This window comes from Staurois parvus, unplaced genomic scaffold, assembly GCF_062004578.1.
Source record: "Staurois parvus isolate SC_StPar_1 unplaced genomic scaffold, SC_StPar_1.0 ptg000282l, whole genome shotgun sequence".
Taxonomy (NCBI): Eukaryota; Metazoa; Chordata; class Amphibia; order Anura; family Ranidae; genus Staurois; species Staurois parvus.
Window position 1 is genome coordinate 8,012,899 of NW_028318078.1, and position 16,672 is coordinate 8,029,570.

Below are 16,672 nucleotides of genomic sequence, written 5' to 3' on the forward strand. Positions count from 1 at the left end.
TTTAGTCAGTTGTGTCAGGAACTGGTGGTTTGAAATCCAGACTAATCCACACCTGATTCATTTTCACAAACGTGAGTCTCTCCACACTTTGGGTGGACAGTCGTGTCCTCCGCGGAGTTGCAATACCTCCTGCCGCACTAAACACGCGCTCCGATGCCACGCTACTGGCCGGGATGACAGCCTTTCAAGGGCAAATTCAGCTAGTTGGGGCCAAAGGTCAAGTTTCGTTGCCCAGTAGTCAAGGGGATTGTCTACCTCGGTTGGCAGGGTGCTGTCCAAGTAGGCCTAAGCCTGTTGTTTGAGGTCCTGCTCCAGGTCCACCTGATGCTGCTGCTGCTGCGGCTGGTTATTAGTTTCCTCACTGCGCTGGTGAAGAAAGCTACTCATCATCGACTGCAGACTGAGGCAGCTGCTGCTGGTGGAGCTGCCACTGCTCCTACCACCCCACCCCTCCCCTGCTGCCATGGCAGCGTAACGCGAGCGCACAGGGCCCACAGTGTCTGAGGATGGATGTTGGCGCAGACAGGCAGAGACCAGCTGACTACATAGGTGGTTTTTATAGTACGTTATTTTGGCCTCCCTCTCAGCAGGTGTGAAAAAGGCCACCATTTTGGAACGGTAGCGAGGGTCCAACAAGGTGGACAGCCAAAAGTCATCCCTCTGTCTGATGGTTATTATTCGGCTGTCGGTACGCAAGCAAGCGAGCATGCTATGGGCCATTTGTGCCAAGGAATGCGAGGGACTCCCTGCCTCCATCTCCACAGCATACTGCCACGGTGCGTCTGGGTCCTCTGTCTCCTCTTCCTCCTCCTCTACCAGATGCTCCTGCTCCTCCACTCCTGTCCGCTGAGTGGAAAAACCACCCATTTCACTCAATAATTCCTGAGCACCAATGTCCTCCTCTACCTCCTCCTCTTCTTCCTGTCCTGCCCCCACAGGGGTCATGTGGCGTTGAGATCTGTGCGCCACGTCTACCGCACCACTGACCAGCCATTATTAACAGCATTTGTTCCAGGACGTGCAACAGAGGAATGACGTGGTTCATCCCATAGTCCTGCCGACTCACGAATAGCGTGGCCTCCTCAAAGGGCCTGAGCAAGTGCAGGTGTCACGCATGAGCTGCCAATGGCTGACATCTAAGTTACACAGGGAGTACCTTTATCCGCTTTTAACATCAGGAAATCTGTGATGGCCTTTTGCTGTTCGTAAAGGCGGTCTAACATATGTAGGGTTGAATTCCACCTTGTTGCAACGTCACAGCATGAGGAGTCGGTACGGGGGCCCATGGCAGATTACGGGCCTGGCAGCAGCAATGGGAGGCCCGTAATCTGCCAGCACCCTATGTCAAAAAATTCAACACACCAGCAGTGTGTGAGGAGACCTGAAAGTGGCACATGGCAGAGTGTGGCGATGGAGACAGCAGCAATGGGAGGCCGTACAGGGACCCATGAGAGACTCTGGACCTGGCAGCAGCATGAGGAGGCGGTATAGGGGCCCATGGCAGATTAGGGGCCTGGCAGCAGCTATAGGAGGCCCGTAATCTGCCAGCACCCTATGTCAAAAAATTCAACACACCAGCAGTGTGAGGAGACCTGAAAGTGGCACATGGCATGAGACACTGTGGACCTGGCAGCAGCATGAGGAGGCGGTACAGGGGCCCATGGCAGATTAGGGGCCTGGCAGCAGCTATGGGAGGCCCGTAATCTGCCAGCACCCTATGTCAAAAAATTCAACACACCAGCAGTGTGAAGAGACCTGAAAGTGGCACATGGCAGAGTGTGGCGATGGAGACAGCAGCAATGGGAGGCCGTACAGGGACCCATGACAGACTCTGGACTTGGCAGCAGCATGAGGAGGCGGTATAGGGGCCCATGGAAGATTAGGGGCCTGGCAGCAGCTATGGGAGGCCCGTAATCTGCCAGCACCCTATGTCAAAAAATTCAACACACCAGCAGTGTGTGAGGAGACCTGAAAGTGGCACATGGCAGAGTGTGGCGATGGAGACAGCAGCAATGGGAGGCCGTACAGGGACCCATGACAGACTCTGGACTTGGCAGCAGCATGAGGAGGCGGTATAGGGGCCCATGGCAGATTAGGGGCCTGGCAGCAGCTATGGGAGGCCCGTAATCTGCCAGCACCCTATGTCAAAAAATTCAACACACCAGCAGTGTGTGAGGAGACCTGAAAGTGGCACATGGCAGACTGTGGCGATGGAGACAGCAGCAATGGGAGGCCGTACAGGGACCCATGAGAGACTCTGGACCTGGCAGCAGCATGAGGAGGCGGTATATAGGGGCCCATGGCAGATTAGGGGCCTGGCAGCAGCTATGGGAGGCCCGTAATCTGCCAGTACCCTATGTCCAAAAATTCAACACACCAGCAGTGTGTGAGGAGACCTGAAAGTGGCACATGGCAGAGTGTGGCGATGGAGACAGCAGCAATGGGAGGCCGTACAGGGACCCATGAGAGACTCTGGACCTGGCAGCAGCATGAGGAGGCGGTATATAGGGGCCCATGGCAGATTAGGGGCCTGGCAGCAGCTATGGGAGGCCCGTAATCTGCCAGCACCCTATGTCAAAAAATTCAACACACCAGCAGTGTGTGAGGAGACCTGAAAGTGGCACATGGCAGAGTGTGGCGATGGAGACAGCAGCAATGGGAGGCCGTACAGGGACCCATGACAGACTCTGGACTTGGCAGCAGCATGAGGAGGTGGTATAGGGGCCCATGGCAGATTAGGGGCCTGGCAGCAGCTATGGGAGGCCCGTAATCTGCCAGCACCCTATGTCAAAAAATTCAACACACCAGCAGTGTGAGGAGACCTGAAAGTGGCACATGGCATGAGACACTGTGGACCTGGCAGCAGCATGAGGAGGCGGTACAGGGGCCCATGGCAGATTAGGGGCCTGGCAGCAGCTATGGGAGGCCCGTAATCTGCCAGCACCCTATGTCAAAAAATTCAACACACCAGCAGTGTGAAGAGACCTGAAAGTGGCACATGGCAGAGTGTGGCGATGGAGACAGCAGCAATGGGAGGCCGTACAGGGACCCATGACAGACTCTGGACTTGGCAGCAGCATGAGGAGGCGGTATAGGGGCCCATGGAAGATTAGGGGCCTGGCAGCAGCTATGGGAGGCCCGTAATCTGCCAGCACCCTATGTCAAAAAATTCAACACACCAGCAGTGTGTGAGGAGACCTGAAAGTGGCACATGGCAGAGTGTGGCGATGGAGACAGCAGCAATGGGAGGCCGTACAGGGACCCATGACAGACTCTGGACTTGGCAGCAGCATGAGGAGGCGGTATAGGGGCCCATGGCAGATTAGGGGCCTGGCAGCAGCTATGGGAGGCCCGTAATCTGCCAGCACCCTATGTCAAAAAATTCAACACACCAGCAGTGTGTGAGGAGACCTGAAAGTGGCACATGGCAGAGTGTGGCGATGGAGACAGCAGCAATGGGAGGCCGTACAGGGACCCATGAGAGACTCTGGACCTGGCAGCAGCATGAGGAGGCGGTATATAGGGGCCCATGGCAGATTAGGGGCCTGGCAGCAGCTATGGGAGGCCCGTAATCTGCCAGTACCCTATGTCCAAAAATTCAACACACCAGCAGTGTGTGAGGAGACCTGAAAGTGGCACATGGCAGAGTGTGGCGATGGAGACAGCAGCAATGGGAGGCCGTACAGGGACCCATGAGAGACTCTGGACCTGGCAGCAGCATGAGGAGGCGGTATATAGGGGCCCATGGCAGATTAGGGGCCTGGCAGCAGCTATGGGAAGCCCGTAATCTGCCAGCACCCTATGTCAAAAAATTCAACACACCAGCAGTGTGTGAGGAGACCTGAAAGTGGCACATGGCAGAGTGTGGCGATGGAGACAGCAGCAATGGGAGGCCGTACAGGGACCCATGACAGACTCTGGACTTGGCAGCAGCATGAGGAGGTGGTATAGGGGCCCATGGCAGATTAGGGGCCTGGCAGCAGCTATGGGAGGCCCGTAATCTGCCAGCACCCTATGTCAAAAAATTCAACACACCAGCAGTGTGTGAGGAGACCTGAAAGTGGCACATGGCAGAGTGTGGCGATGGAGACAGCAGCAATGGGAGGCCGTAGAGGGACCCATGAGAGACTCTGGACCTGGCAGCAGCATGAGGAGGCGGTATATAGGGGCCCATGGCAGATTAGGGGCCTGGCAGCAGCTATGGGAGGCCCGTAATCTGCCAGCACCCTATGTCAAAAAATTCAACACACCAGCAGTGTGAGGAGACCTGAAAGTGGCACATGGCATGAGAGACTCTGGACCTGGCAGCAGCATGAGGAGGTGGTATAGAGGCCCATGGCAGATTAGGGGCCTGGCAGCAGCTATGGGAGGCCCGTAATCTGCCAGCACCCTATGTCAAAAAATTCAACACACCAGCAGTGTGTGAGGAGACCTGAAAGTGGCACATGGCAGAGTGTGGCGATGGAGACAGCAGCAATGGGAGGCCGTACAGGGACCCATGACAGACTCTGGACCTGGCAGCAGCATGAGGAGGCGGTATAGGGGCCCATGGCAGATTAGGGGCCTGGCAGCAGCTATAGGAGGCCCGTAATCTGCCAGCACCCTATGTCCAAAAATTCAACACACCAGCAGTGTGTGAGGAGACCTGAAAGTGGCACATGGCAGAGTGTGGCGATGGAGACAGCAGCAATAGGAGGCCGTACAGGGACCCATGAGAGACTCTGGACCTGGCAGCAGCATGAGGAGGCGGTATAGGGGCCCATGGCAGATTAGGGGCCTGGCAGCAGCTATAGGAGGCCCGTAATCTGCCAGCACCCTATGTCAAAAAATTCAACACACCAGCAGTGTGAGGAGACCTGAAAGTGGCACATGGCATGAGACACTGTGGACCTAGCAGCAGCATGAGGAGGCGGTACAGGGGCCCATGGCAGATTAGGGGCCTGGCAGCAGCTATGGGAGGCCCGTAATCTGCCAGCACCCTATGTCAAAAATTTCAACACACCAGCAGTGTGAAGAGACCTGAAAGTGGCACATGGCAGAGTGTGGCGATGGAGACAGCAGCAATGGGAGGCCGTACAGGGACCCATGACAGACTCTGGACTTGGCAGCAGCATGAGGAGGCGGTATAGGGGCCCATGACAGATTAAGGGCCTGGCAGCAGCTATGGGAGGCCCGTAATCTGCCAGCACCCTATGTCAAAAAATTCAACACACCAGCAGTGTGTGAGGAGACCTGAAAGTGGCACATGGCAGAGTGTGGCGATGGAGACAGCAGCAATGGGAGGCCGTACAGGGACCCATGACAGACTCTGGACTCGGCAGCAGCATGAGGAGGCGGTATAGGGGCCCATGGCAGATTAGGGGCCTGGCAGCAGCTATGGGAGGCCCGTAATCTGCCAGCACCCTATGTCAAAAAATTCAACACACCAGCAGTGTGTGAGGAGACCTGAAAGTGGCACATGGCAGAGTGTGGCGATGGAGACAGCAGCAATGGGAGGCCGTACAGGGACCCATGAGAGACTCTGGACCTGGCAGCAGCATGAGGAGGCGGTATATAGGGGCCCATGGCAGATTAGGGGCCTGGCAGCAGCTATGGGAGGCCCGTAATCTGCCAGCACCCTATGTCCAAAAATTCAACACACCAGCAGTGTGTGAGGAGACCTGAAAGTGGCACATGGCAGAGTGTGGCGATGGAGACAGCAGCAATGGGAGGCCGTACAGGGACCCATGACAGACTCTGGACTTGGCAGCAGCATGAGGAGGCGGTATAGGGGCCTATGGCAGATTAGGGGCCTGGCAGCAGCTATTGGAGGCCCGTAATCTGCCAGCACCCTATGACAAAAAATGGAACACACCAGCAGTGTGTGAGGAGACCTGAAAGTGGCACATGGCAGAGTGTGGCGATGGAGACAACCCACCGACTGTTTTGCTCGCTGCCAAGCTGCCACCCTCTTCTCCTGATGATGCGGAAGCAATAGCCTGATGACGACGAGGCTGCCAAGTGCAATCAGCCTCATCATCATCAATTAGGGTCTCCGCCTCACTACTAGCCCCCTCGGCTGCGTGTGGGTCAGGAGACAGACCTGTCTCTAGACCGGCTACCGAGCCACTCTCCTCGCCACTACTTCTTCGCCTGGCTGCTGAAGAGGCGGATGTCTCCCCCCGTTCCTGACCGCCCTCTGTTAGCTCTTCCTCACTGTACTGGATGACACCGGGAGCACTAGCCTCTGGCTGCGAATAGTGCTGCCTCGACCCCTTCCTCTGCTGCCACGTCTGCTCGCTCCTAAAACATTGCCTCCTCTGCCACTCCTCTGCATGTTGTCTGACATACTCTTTAATTAAACGATTCTGTGTCCCTGAGTAACAATTCTGTGTCCCTGAGTAACGTTTCTGTGGCCCTAAGTAACAGTTCTGTGGCCCTCAGTAACAATTCTGTGTCCCTCAGTAACAATTCTGTGTCCCTCAGTAACAATTCTGTGTCCCTCAGTAACAATTCTGTGTCTGTCCCTGAGTAACAATTCTGTGTCTGTCCCTGAGTAACAATTCTGTGTCCCTGAGTAACGTTTCTGTGGCCCTAAGTAACAATTCTGTGACCCTCAGTAACAATTCTGTCTGTCCCTGAGTAACAATTCTGTGTCTGTCCCTGAGTAACAATTCTGTGTCCCTCAGTAACAATTCTGTGTCCCTCAGTAAAAATTCTGTGTCCCTCAGTAACAATTCTGTGTCCCTCAGTAACAATTCTGTGTCCCTGAGTAACAATTCTGTGTCCCTCAGTAACAATTCTGTGTCCCTCAGTAACAATTCTGTGTCCCTGAGTAATAATTCTGTGTCTGTCCCTGAGTAAGAATTCTGTGTCTGTCCCTGAGTAACAATTCTGTGGCCCTAAGTAACGGTTCTGTGGCCCTCAGTAACAATTCTGTGTCCCTGAGTAACGTTTCTGTGGCCCTAAGTAACGGTTCTGTGGCCCTCAGTAACAATTCTGTGTCCCTGAGTAACAATTCTGTGTCTGTCCCTGAGTAACAATTCTGTGGCCCTAAGTAACGGTTCTGTGGCCCTCAGTAACAATTCTGTGTCCCTGAGTAACAATTCTGTGGCCCTAAGTAACGGTTCTGTGGCCCTCAGTAACAATTCTGTGTCCCTGAGTAACAATTCTGTGGCCCTAAGTAACGGTTCTGTGGCCCTCAGTAACAATTCTGTGTCCCTGAGTAACGTTTCTGTGGCCCTAAGTAACAGTTGTGTGGCCCTCAGTAACAATTCTGTGTCCCTGAGTAACAATTCTGTGTCTGTCCCTGAGTAACAATTCTGTGGCCCTAAGTAACGGTTCTGTGGCCCTCAGTAACAATTCTGTGTCCCTCAGTAACAATTCTGTGTCTGTCCCTGAGTAACAATTCTGTGGCCCTAAGTAACGGTTCTGTGGCCCTCAGTAACAATTCTGTGTCCCTGAGTAACAATTCTGTGGCCCTAAGTAACGGTTCTGTGGCCCTCAGTAACAATTCTGTGTCTGTCCCTGAGTAACAATTCTGTGTCTGTCCCTGAGTAACAATTCTGTGGCCCTAAGTAACGGTTCTGTGGCCCTCAGTAACAATTCTGTGTCCCTGAGTAACGTTTCTGTGGCCCTAAGTAACGGTTCTGTGGCCCTCAGTAACAATTCTGTGTCCCTGAGTAACAATTCTGTGTCTGTCCCTGAGTAACAATTCTGTGGCCCTAAGTAACGGTTCTGTGGCCCTCAGTAACAATTCTGTGTCCCTCAGTAACAATTCTGTGTCTGTCCCTGAGTAACAATTCTGTGGCCCTAAGTAACGGTTCTGTGGCCCTCAGTAACAATTCTGTGTCCCTGAGTAACGTTTCTGTGGCCCTAAGTAACAATTCTGTGGCCCTCAGTAACAATTCTGTGTCTGTCCCTGAGTAACAATTCTGTGGCCCTAAGTAACGGTTCTGTGGCCCTCAGTAACAATTCTGTGTCCCTGAGTAACGTTTCTGTGGCCCTAAGTAACAATTCTGTGTCCCTGAGTAACAATTCTGTGTCTGTCCCTGAGTAACAATTCTGTGGCCCTAAGTAACGGTTCTGTGGCCCTCAGTAACAATTCTGTGTCCCCCAGTAACAATTCTGTGGCCCTAAGTAACGGTTATGTGGCCCTCAGTAACAATTCTGTGTCCCTGAGTAACAATTCTGTGTCTGTCCCTGAGTAACAATTCTGTGGCCCTAAGTAACGGTTCTGTGGCCCTCAGTAACAATTCTGTGTCCCTGAGTAACAATTCTGTGGCCCTAAGTAACGGTTCTGTGGCCCTCAGTAACAATTCTGTGTCCCTGAGTAACAATTCTGTGTCTGTCCCTGAGTAACAATTCTGTGGCCCTAAGTAACGGTTCTGTGGCCCTCAGTAACAATTCTGTGTCCCTGAGTAACGTTTCTGTGGCCCTAAGTAACGGTTCTGTGGCCCTCAGTAACAATTCTGTGTCCCTGAGTAACTATTCTGTGTCTGTCCCTGAGTAACAATTCTGTGGCCCTAAGTAATGGTTCTGTGGCCCTCAGTAACAATTCTGTGTCCCTGAGTAACAATTCTGTGGCCCTAAGTAACGGTTCTGTGGCCCTCAGTAACAATTCTGTGTCCCTGAGTAACAATTCTGTGGCCCTAAGTAACGGTTCTGTGGCCCTCAGTAACAATTCTGTGTCCCTGAGTAACGTTTCTGTGGCCCTAAGTAACAGTTGTGTGGCCCTCAGTAACAATTCTGTGTCCCTGAGTAACAATTCTGTGTCTGTCCCTGAGTAACAATTCTGTGGCCCTAAGTAACGGTTCTGTGGCCCTCAGTAACAATTCTGTGTCCCTCAGTAACAATTCTGTGTCTGTCCCTGAGTAACAATTCTGTGGCCCTAAGTAACGGTTCTGTGGCCCTCAGTAACAATTCTGTGTCCCTGAGTAACAATTCTGTGGCCCTCAGTAACAATTCTGTGTCTGTGCCTGAGTAACAATTCTGTGTCTGTCCCTGAGGAACAATTCTGTGGCCCTAAGTAACGGTTCTGTGGCCCTCAGTAACAATTCTGTGTCCCTGAGTAACGTTTCTGTGGCCCTAAGTAACAATTCTGTGGCCCTCAGTAACAATTCTGTGTCTGTCCCTGAGTAACAATTCTGTGGCCCTAAGTAACGGTTCTGTGGCCCTCAGTAACAATTCTGTGTCCCTGAGTAACGTTTCTGTGGCCGTAAGTAACAATTCTGTGTCCCTGAGTAACAATTCTGTGTCTGTCCCTGAGTAACAATTCTGTGGCCCTAAGTAACGGTTCTGTGGCCCTCAGTAACAATTCTGTGTCCCTCAGTAACAATTCTGTGGCCCTAAGTAACGGTTATGTGGACCTCAGTAACAATTCTGTGTCCCTGAGTAACAATTCTGTGTCTGTCCCTGAGTAACAATTCTGTGGCCCTAAGTAACGGTTCTGTGGCCCTCAGTAACAATTCTGTGTCCCTGAGTAACAATTCTGTGGCCCTAAGTAACGGTTCTGTGGCCCTCAGTAACAATTCTGTGTCCCTGAGTAACAATTCTGTGTCTGTCCCTGAGTAACAATTCTGTGGCCCTAAGTAACGGTTCTGTGGCCCTCAGTAACAATTCTGTGTCCCTGAGTAACAATTCTGTGGCCCTAAGTAACGGTTCTGTGGCCCTCAGTAACAATTCTGTGTCCCTGAGTAACAATTCTGTGTCTGTCCCTGAGTAACAATTCTGTGGCCCTAAGTAACGGTTCTGTGGCCCTCAGTAACAATTCTGTGTCCCTGAGTAACGTTTCTGTGGCCCTAAGTAACGGTTCTGTAGCCCTCAGTAACAATTCTGTGTCCCTGAGTAACAATTCTGTGTCTGTCCCTGAGTAACAATTCTGTGGCCCTAAGTAACGGTTCTGTGGCCCTCAGTAACAATTCTGTGTCCCTCAGTAACAATTCTGTGTCTGTCCCTGAGTAACAATTCTGTGGCCCTAAGTAACGGTTCTGTGGCCCTCAGTAACAATTCTGTGTCCCTGAGTAACGTTTCTGTGGCCCTAAGTAACAATTCTGTGGCCCTCAGTAACAATTCTGTGTCTGTCCCTGAGTAACAATTCTGTGGCCCTAAGTAACGGTTCTGTGGCCCTCAGTAACAATTCTGTGTCCCTCAGTTACAATTCTGTGGCCCTAAGTAACGGTTCTGTGGCCCTCAGTAACAATTCTGTGTCCCTGAGTAACAATTCTGTGGCCCTAAGTAACAGTTCTGTGGCCCTCAGTAACAATTCTGTGTCCCTCAGTAACAATTCTGTGTCTGTCCCTGAGTAACAATTCTGTGGCCCTAACTAACGTTTCTGTGACCCTAAGTAACAGTTCTGTGGCCCTCAGTAACAATTCTGTGTCCCTGAGTAACGTTTCTGTGGCCCTAAGTAACAATTCTGTGGCCCTCAGTAACAATTCTGTGTCTGTCCCTGAGTAACAATTCTGTGGCCCTAAGTAACGGTTCTGTGGCCCTCAGTAACAATTCTGTGTCCCTGAGTAACAATTCTGTGTCTGTCCCTGAGTAACAATTCTGTGGCCCTAAGTAACGGTTCTGTGGCCCTCAGTAACAATTCTGTGTCCCTGAGTAACAATTCTGTGGCCCTAAGTAACGGTTCTGTGGCCCTCAGTAACAATTCTGTGTCCCTGAGTAACAATTCTGTGTCTGTCCCTGAGTAACAATTCTGTGGCCCTAAGTAACGGTTCTGTGGCCCTCAGTAACAATTCTGTGTCCCTGAGTAACAATTCTGTGGCCCTAAGTAACAGTTCTGTGGCCCTCAGTAACAATTCTGTGTCCCTCAGTAACAATTCTGTGTCTGTCCCTGAGTAACAATTCTGTGGCCCTAACTAACGTTTCTGTGGCCCTAAGTAACAGTTCTGTGGCCCTCAGTAACAATTCTGTGTCCCTGAGTAACGTTTCTGTGGCCCTAAGTAACAATTCTGTGGCCCTCAGTAACAATTCTGTGTCTGTCCCTGAGTAACAATTCTGTGGCCCTAACTAACATTTCTGTGGCCCTAAGTAACAGTTCTGTGGCCCTCAGTAACAATTCTGTGGCCCTGAGTAACGTTTCTGTGGCCCTAAGTAACAATTCTGTGGCCCTCAGTAACAATTCTGTCTGTCCCTGAGTAACAATTCTGTGGCCCTAACTAGCGTTTCTGTGGCCCTAAGTAACGATTCTGTGGCCCTCACTAACAATTCTGTGTCCCTGAGTAATGTTTCTCTGTCCCTAAGTAACGTTTCTCTGTCCCTAAGTAACGTTTCTCTGTCCCCAAGTAACGTTTCTGTGGCCCTAACTCTGTCCCTAATACAGAGCGGTCTGCCTCTCTTGAATGACTGGAGGCAAATGAAGAATTCTAAAATGGCCGCCATTTATAGCTCGACCATTACACAGTGCTGGCTGGCTGGCTGCTGATTGGCTAATGCAATCACATGTCATTAAGGAATGCATTATGGGTCAGCGCGCCTTGTCTGCGCGCCTTCCCAGACATCCCCGCTCCGTCGCCGCACATGTCCGCCGCCATTTTAGGAAAAATTTCGATTCGCGCGTCCGAAGTAGGCTATTTTTCGGATTTTCCAATATTCGAAACGAATTCCACTTCGCCTACTTCGATTCGCTCATCTCTAGTTACCAAGCTATGGTTCTCAAAGATTTCTAAAAGCTCATCTTTGACAGCGGTTATCGCATGTGAAATTATTTTAGTGCTGCTTTTTGTTCCTGGCTAATAAACCTGTGCAACCAGTTTGGGAAACAATGGTATATCCAAGTTCTCTACACAAGCATTGATGATACAGAACTAAAGAGTAGTTGGCCTTACAGTTGCAGAATTTCAACAGTCTAACCCAGGGGTGGGCAAACTTTTTGACTTAAGGGCTGCAATGGGTTCATATATTGGACCCGGGGGCCGGACCAAGAGTAGATGAATGATGTGTATGTGTGAATTAATATAAATTAAATTAAAATTTGTAACATTAAATGTTTAGATTAATTTAAGGTAGAAAAGCATAAAAAGAGTTATTTTACAAAACTTTTATGCAATGTATTTCTTTCATAAAATAGTGCCTTCAATCCGTACTCCCCCACAGCCCCGCCCCCCACTAGCTGCTGGCCGGCCCAGCCACTACCATGCCATCCATAGTAAGTATAGTAATATTCCCCCATAGTAAGCATAGTAATTAATCCCCCATATAGTAATTCATCCCCCATAGTAATTTATCCCCCATATAGTAATTCATCTCCCCTATAGTAATTCATCCCCCCTATAGTAATTCATTCCCCATATTAATTCATCCCCCATATTAATTCATCCCTCATAGTACTATTCCCCCCCCAAGTAGTAAGCCAAGTCCCCCCTGTGTCAATTTACTTACCTTTGCTCCGCGCGTTCCTCTCGCCGTGTTCCCGCGCCGTTCCGGTCTTCAGGGCGGACTGTGAGAGGAGCCTAGCTCCCCTCACATTCGTCACGCTGCCCCGCCTACACACATCCTGACAGCCAATGTTTGCCTGCCCTGGCTGTTTTTTTTTTGGATCACGCTCCGCGGGCCGGATTAAAAGGTCCGCCGGGCCGTATACGGCCCGCGGGCCGTAGTTTGCCCATTGCTGGTCTAACCTGAGATGGGGGTCGATTTACTAAAGGCAAATAGGCTGTTCACCTGTCAAAATATATTTCCTCAGAGCTTCGTAAATGTTGTCAAAATTATCCAAATCATATGCAAGGAAAATGAAATAAATGTCTGTTTGCCTGCACATAATTGGATGATGGAAGTCAGCACAGCTTCACCTCATTCATTAAGCTCTGGGGAATGTTCCCTTGCAAATTGTAACTTCCTTTGCAAAGCGAGCAGTCTATTTGCCTTTAGAATTGCTCCAGTGAGTCATAGCTGATGAGCATGTTATTTAAGAATGAGAAAAGTATAACCTCCCTAAAAGCTGCTGAGGAACTTTGAACCTAAGTGCTTGTGAAACAACTAAAACTGTCTTTGCATCCCCAAAAGAACCAGTCAAGATTCCCCATTAGCAGTGTAGGAGAATGAAAGGGAGAACCTGACAGTTCAATATGGAACTCATGCAGACTGCCTGACCTCGAGCCCTATGTCCATTAGTACTATCTGATGATTTACCATTTCTCGATGGCAAATGCAAATGAGATTTGGATATATTTCATTAACTGAAAAGTTCAGTGATTATGTGTGAAGTGTATTAACCACCAATGAAGAGATCATGTTAATAAATTTAAAGTTAACTTGTTTCAAACATGAGTGAGCCAATCTGATTTCATCTATGATGTAAAAATACATAAGCAGAGGAGAGGTTCAGTAAATCCTGCATGCCAAAATGTTCAGTAAGGGCCCATGCACAAAAAACACCAGTACTCTTGTCAGAAAAAAACCCACAAATTGTAGGCATTTTTGTAGGACCATTTAGGAGCATTTTGTAGCATTTAGGAGTGTTTGGCTTTTTTTCTGGCAGAAAAAAAACGCTTTCAAAAAAGCAAAAAAGAAGGGTATTATTTTCTGCCTCTAAATGCTGAACCAAAATATGCCTCTAAATGACCACATGTGCATGGGCGCATGTGATAACATTAGTTGCTTCTACAGGCAAAACTCCTCTAGGAGCAGCGTTTTTTTAAGCCAGTGTACATGGACCCTTAATCCACAGAAACAGGTAGCTAAATTTATATGCAAATTATGACTTTTCCTGTAAAAGTTAAGATTGGCTCCACCCCTCCTAGCTCTGAAATCTTCTAATTGGTATTTTAATGATGTAATCTGCTCCAATGACCTATAAGGAAACCCAAGAGGTGGGATAAACTCAACATTTATAGAAACTGTGGGGATCCGCTTATATTTTCAGTTGCCTGCCTCTCTCTTTTTTTGCTGATTGTTTTGACATGTGGTCTTCAGTGCAGGTAGCCTTTGCTGATCCATGTTTTCATCATATGCTTAGTTTGAATTGCCTGCATTTACAGTAAACATACATGGTTGCTACGGTATAACACACTTTGTAAATCATTTTCCTTTGTGCTTTGCAGAATAAGCCCAATTGTATATTGATAAAACCCAAAAAATGTAAGACTCTTACCTGTTCTGTCAGTATTTGTTGGCTCTCATCTTCTTGTCTAACCATAAGCTGATCAGGTCACAATTTCTTAGGCTTAACACTGAAAACTGCACTGTTAAAGTGGAAGTCAAGACTTGACCATCAGCTCACTCCTCAGCATAACATCATGTTTATTTTGAAGCAGACATCTCCAGAATCTTCACTGGTGACCTATAAATACCAGATCATGAGATAGTCGGCCCCCTCTCACATGGGTGAGCTATGTTTGGTAACACAATCAGGTGGATTACAGCAGAGGAATTAAAAGAGGCTGCAGATCCTGGACTCAGAAACTCATGCTGTGCTGGAATCACACAACCATTACTCAGGCAAAAGATGCAATATCAGAAGGATTTACACAACAACTGCAACCCTCTACAGTTACCTTTTTATACAAGCAGAACAAGTTTATTTTTTCAATAAAAACACACTGAAACTGCATATTAAAAATATTGCATGCATGCAAATCTGTTTTCCTTGTGGCCTTCTTAACCACTGGGTAGGCACAGCCGCAAGTTCTAGGATTCTCTATGACCTCTTGGTTTGAGCTCTGCAAGCTGCATAGCTCAGTGGTCATAGGCTTTCCACGCCTCCCTCTATCTGCAAGATAGCATATGGATAACATAAAGCATGGATCAAGCAAAAAATAACACATTAGCAAGTGCACATGCCAGCATAATGTTTAACTTGCAATTTCAGTGTTTGGATTAAAAGATGTACTTTAGTTCTGCTTTAAAAAGGCAACACAGACACAACGATAATCTTAATCTACAGTTCTACACAGAGTACTGAAACATCATATTCTGTCTAATTGGTTATGCAAGGAAAGGTGATGGTGTTAATGGAAATGGAATCACCTAACCTCCATATCCTCACCTTACCTGTGCACTCTTGCAGCTTCTTGCTCCTCGTGCAGCTCAGCTGCCTCAGTTCTTGAAGAGTGTCCATTGTGCTCCATCCTTGCAAAGTTTCCCTATCTCCAGTATCTGAGATGCTTGTGTGGTCCACTCTGCCATAGTGGTTATGTACCTTTCCCCTCGACTGTATTTGTGAGTGCATATTTGCTTTTTACAATAAATATTCCATTTTTAAACATACTACACTATTAGCCTTTGCGCTGGTTTCTCTCTTTTTAATTTTATTTTAACTGACCACTAAGCATAAAAATATAATATGCATATATTGTATGACCAGAAATGACAGAGACTAAACAGAAAGTTGTCACCACAGCAGTAACCACATTAATAAGTTATAAAAATAAGGACTGCTACCACAGCACTTATAAATAAGATCTTGTTTGGAAAATGAACGATGTTTGCCAGATCATGAGAAATAGTCAGAATAATCATTTTACCAAATTATGTATAAAATATACATTAAGGAAACTGGAGAATAAGGCACAGCTGCATTGGTGGTTTCTAAAAGAGAAGTGTGGACTTTTTTTTCCCCATTTATATTTATCTAGGTGGATTCAGCATCGGACCGATACTGCATCTGTCCCCCGCCGGGTCTAACACATGACCGCTGATCGCTGAATTCTCACAGCTGCTCTGAGCATAGAGTGGTAACCGTCAGTCACCGCTGTCTGCTCTGCCCCCCTCCCAGCGCTCACTGGCTTGCTGAGAGGCTGAGCCAGGTGCCGCTCCAGACTCTGCGGTGAATCCCAACTTTGCAATCGGGATCTTTCCCCAGCCTGGACCGGTTGGGTGACGTCAGCCGGCAGCAGGCTTCAGAAAACTGGTCAGAGGAATGCAGAACGAACTGCACTTTTTTTTCCCTAAAGAACAGAGAATGATCATAGAGTTCTTTATCAGGCTGGAAAATCAATAAAATGCTCACAACTGCTCATTATCTATAGACTGATTGTCTTCATATGGTGGCCCAAAAGTCAAACTCGGCTCACACTATTCACACCAAAGATATTTAAATATTCTGAACAAGCAGTAAAAGTACTTTAAACCAAGCTCTGTAGCGATTTGCATTGTGGAGAAATGAATCTTCAAAGTTTATTACAAATGCACTGAAATCTTAGCTAGATTCTATGAAGAGAAGGGTCTTTGCAAACTGCCAGCCTTCTTGTAAGGAAGGTTGGATTTGTACCATTAGAAGGAAATCAGTGCAAGTGTATGTGTGTGCTCATTACGCTGCCCATTTTACTGTGCACAAGGTTAATGTTGGACATGCATTAGTGAATAGGCCAATGCACATTAGCATATGCAAAAATTACTGTGACCACACAGCACTGGACTTGGTGCCCAGTAACCTATATAAACTGAGGATTTGCAGAAGGAGGTTGCTGAGTGGTCTTCATTTTGTCCTTGTTTACCTGAGACCTGACCTACAGTTTTCTGCCTTACTGTGTAAGACTCAACTTGCCTACTGACCTTCCTCTGGACATTTGCCTCTCTGTTGTGACTTTGGCCTGCCTTCCAGACTCTGCTACTGCATTGTATCCTGTTACCTGGCTGTAACTGACCTCAGCTTGTTTCTTGCAGTGTTAATTTTGATGTTGAATTTAGTTTTAGTCAAAGTCTTTTGAATTTACTCGATGAAAATCTTTTCGTCAACGAAATTACC

General features: G+C 48.5%; 1 protein-coding gene across 1 annotated transcript in view; it reads right to left on the minus strand.

Moving 5' to 3' along the window:
* The window catches only part of ASB14 (ankyrin repeat and SOCS box containing 14), a 59,813-nt gene extending 45,570 nt beyond the window's left edge, over positions 1-14,243 (minus strand). The window contains exon 1 of the mRNA XM_089681902.1: positions 14,078-14,243. The gene's annotated coding sequence lies outside the window, so the exon portion shown is untranslated. The remainder of the gene's footprint in view (positions 1-14,077) is intronic.
* Between the last annotated feature and the right edge of the window lie 2,429 nt (positions 14,244-16,672).